This window comes from Uloborus diversus, chromosome 7, assembly GCF_026930045.1.
Source record: "Uloborus diversus isolate 005 chromosome 7, Udiv.v.3.1, whole genome shotgun sequence".
In the NCBI taxonomy this organism is placed as follows: domain Eukaryota; kingdom Metazoa; phylum Arthropoda; class Arachnida; order Araneae; family Uloboridae; genus Uloborus; species Uloborus diversus.
Genome location: NC_072737.1, coordinates 61035807 through 61040390, shown reverse-complemented (window position 1 = coordinate 61040390; position 4584 = coordinate 61035807).

The window sequence follows — 4584 nt, the reverse complement described above, 5'->3', positions numbered from 1 at the left end:
AATCGATTCAAAACAAAAACGTAAACAAATCGAAAAGTGCAAGTTGAAATACAAGATGGAGCATGGAGTACATGAAAACTGGAGTAAGGCTGGAAACAAACGCTACTTCTTACTACGCGCAGGCAGCTGCCGGAGCGAGTGCGTTTGACTTCTCAATAATAGCTATTTCCTCGTATATTATTATTATTTAGGGCCGTGGTAGCCTGATCGGTAGGGCATTGGACTCGGGGCCGGAGGGGCTCGGGTTCGATCCCCGCTGGTCGAAGACCCACCGTCGTCATTAAAGGGGACTGGGCGACGTTAAATATGCTCGTGGTCTCAATGTCCTCCAAGTGAAACGATACCTCTGGGGGTGCTAGTACCAGGTAGCTATTAGCTCTTGGACTAGTTCTAAATTCTCATTAACTGTTCGATCCGGTGATGGTGCTGCCATCTATCGGTATATAAAATAATGGAGGCAAGGCACTAGTATGCAGACCTCGACATAAATACAGTTGTAGTCAGTTGTGACTCTTGAATAGAATAGAATTATTATTATTTTATCTCTACGTAGGAAATCAAAGAAATTAAAATTGTATCTATGGAGGACCTGCGTCGAAGAGTCCCCATAACACATAATTTTTTAAACCAAAATTTCCCATAAATTCTGTTGAAGGGATAAAAAATTTCCCACACCCCTTAACACACATCCTTCGATAGAGGCCCGTTTCTTGGACGATTCGAGTTGTAAATTGCCCCCCCCCCTGGATTTTAGAAACATAAGGAAAACAAAACAAACATTTTTATGCGTATTTCGCGGTCTTTCTTGTGTTTTATCGGCACAATTCAAGTCCGGAGCCAAAGAGTAAAATAATACAAAACAGTGGAGTTTTAATATTTTTCTAAATTTAATGAGCTCTTTACTGATTTCCTACGGAAAAAAGGAGGGCAATTTTCAGACACTTTAAATCTTCGACAGCCAAGTAAGATCGCGAAACAATCTTCGGTGGTAGGTGAGCAACAACGGGCAGAGGGGTGGATTCCTCTACTTTCCTACGCTATAATGTCTAAAGTAATGAAAAGCTGAATGAGGGAATAAATAGGCACTCAATTTTTTATGAAAATTGCCATAAAAAAAGTTTAAATTTCTTTTCACATCTTCAGAAATAATTTTAAGTCAGAAACCCCATTCCCCCCCCCTCTCTCTTCCCTTCCTCTTAAAAAGATTTCTTCTGCATCCAATTAAGAATAGGACATTACTAATGTCAAATTTTATTAATTCTAATCTGTACTGAAATCAGTTTCGATCGGGAAAATATCCTGCTAAACCTTGGGGAAAATGTCTGAGCCCCCCGCCCCCCTTAAAATTTTGCATATGGGGCGCCCGTGCTTTCACCTACACCTTTCATAATCAACAGTGCCGGATCTAGGATTTTCTTGAGGTGGGGCAAAACTATTAAATGCCTCCCCCCCCCCTCATGCACCTTTCAATTTTTCTATCAAGTTTTATCTTTGTATTTTTAATATAATAGGGGTTCATTTTTTAAAAAAACTCATTTTATGCTAAGAATGTTATTATGAACTTTTCTTTGTTAAACCCAGTAAGCAAAATATCTTGCCTCAGTATTGCATAAAGGTTGACATGAAAGAAAAATCATCTTGCATTAATGCTGCCTCAATAATGTTATGTTACTCCATTTATGCTGTCAGCAGGCTGCCACAATATTGACTGACAAGGTGTATGCAGCATAATATCAGGAAAATATCAAGGTAGGCTGCTTTTGTAATATTGCATACGTATTGATGTGACAGGATAATATCAAGATGTTGTCATGACAGCATGGAATCAAGGTCTAGGCAAGATGATCTTGCTTTTGTAATATTGCATTCGTATTGATATGACAGGAAAATGTCAGGATACATTGACATGACAGTATGAAATCAGCACGTTTGCAAGGTGTTTTATCTATTTATTTATTTGTATTATTTTCACTTTAAACTCGAGAATTAAATTTCATTCTTTAATTATTTCTGTTATTCTTCAAGATAGTTTTCTAGCCTAAGAATATTTCCTTAAAGCTGACATCTGATCGGAAATTCATATAAATAAGGTATTAATAGTACTCGCAATTTAACTTAAAAAATGAAAGTTTCTTCGTTTTGCGTAATATATGACTTATTTTTTAAATTCATGCTTCTAATTGTATTATAAAGACATAAAATGCCTAGTTAGGAATAATTGCGGAAGTTTTTATAACACATTTAAGAGTAAAGAAAGCAAAATAATAAATAAGTAAATAAATACAATAAAGTACATTTCCAAATGGATGTCAGCATTGAAAATATCCCATGGACAAAACACATGAATTTATCTTAAAGAATAACATAAATAACCATTGAATAAAATTAATCTTACTCATGAGATTGAAGTGATAATACGAAATTCTGGGCTTCATGTCCTTTGTTTCAAAGTCTAGGGACGAAAAAAGTTATTTTCGGCCATTTCTAACATTGATCGCACATCGTCTGCGATATGACTTGTTTAGTACTATATTAATAAACAAATGCAGTTATCAGCCATTCATAAGTTATTCCTAAAACAATACTATTCCACACTAATAACTAAGCAACCAAATTAACGAAGCCTAAAGAACGCAACGCCACGTGCAGCTCCTCTGAACCGACTGAATCGTAGGTCAAAGGAGAAAGATGTGCCAGCAATGCGAGGGACGCTGGGTAGAAAGAACTGTGCGCATGTGCAAGTATCAACGAAGGTCCACCTGTTCTATTGTGTACTAATTACCTTGACGGCGACAGCATGAAATCAATACATCTTGACGGCATCAACATGTATGCAATGTTGTTATTGTAAGGTAATATCAATATTGATATTTTAAGATGAATGCAATGTTGCATACGTGTTGTTATTGTAATATTACTTTTTAATCTTTATGCAAGCTTTATGCAGTATGAAACACGTCAATATTGACGCCATCAGTATAATACCAAGATCTGTCAAGATTGATGCAAGAAATTTTGCTAGTAGGGAAACAACACAACTTACAATTAAAACAGTCTCCCCTGTTTCCCTGAAAACGAGTTGTTTTCAGATGCGAATATTTTGCTTTTAAACATCCAGTTTTTGCCACTACTGCTTTTTCTGCTATAAGGAAACTGGTCGCCCTCTGAATTACTGCTTGTATTGTATAACGAATCCGAGTAGCTGAAAGGAAAATGCTAGTATTCGCAGGGTTCCTATAAGGCGGCTTCCTGGTACAGACCACACTGTTGAAATTTTCAGGAGGAGCTAATTTTACAAGATTAAATGCAGTATACCCAACAGCTCGGTTATCCCATTCAGATACTGCAGTTTCGCCTTGTTTGAACTCATGAGTCTGGAAAAGGAGGAATAACCGAGCTTTAGGTAGATGTCATCTACTGATACTTACACAAAAACGTGAAAATGATTTTTACATAGTTTAAACTTTTTTCTGAAGTTTATAGCTTACTTCCAGCTATTTACGATGAAGAATATTGATCAACTTTTGTTGTTGTCTCAATTTGTTGCTTGTCCCCTAAATGTATGGATGATTTATTTCTTATTGGAAAATGACATCTGGGGCACAAATTTTATGAGAGAAAAGTTACAGAACAAAAACAATTGAGGAAAGTATAGAAGATTAAAAACAAAATAAGCAATTCAGGTGAAATTTCAAGCTTTCTTTTTGAGAATATAAAAATAGTAGCAGCTTAGGGATGCCTATGAAAAGTTCATTCCACTTTGCTTAGCTTATTTAGGGAGTCTTTCTCCAAACAATGTTACTTTTCGAGTATCTGGCGCTATTCATCACACAAGATGGATGGCAAAGGCCATATGAGGCAGTGAGAAGCAAAGGGATGCAAGTGGACTTTTTAAAGTTTTGAGTAAAAGGCGTTTAAAGTTCCTAGGTAGGCTTCCATTAAATTTTTTTCTCTAAACCATGCTGTATAGCAGCACCTACCAGAGCTACTAGTACCATCTCTTGACCTAAAAGAGAGGAAGGGTTCACCTATCATTTGTGTGATTATCTCCAAATTTTCAGTTGTGGCACTTACATCCGTTTGTTTGTCACTGCCTCCATTAATCATTTATTTCTCAAAAAATTTGTAAAATTTTGAATTTTTGAAAGTGTCCCAATAGTTTTGATAATAGTATAGTGTACATTAAAATAAAAGTTAAATAAAAATTATATAATGTTTAACCCCTTCGGTCAGAATTATGAAATATTTGACCAAAAATGTTGATATTTGGTACACAGTGTACTATGGTAAAGGGTATCTTATAGACAAAATTTTGAACTTGTAGGAGAAAAATTAAAAGATTTATGGCACGTTCAATATTCCAAACTTATATTTTTGAAATCAATATTTCATATACAAAAACGATAAAATACCAAACAAACTTCATTATAAAATGTTCTACAAAAAATTATAAAACATAATATAAGCGTTTAAAACTATTAATTAAAAATTATATATTTTTAAAAAAATCAGGAAAAAACCTCGCTTTTCAGATGAAAATCCATGGTTGGAGAAATGAGCCACTCTCTATCTCTCAATCCTCAT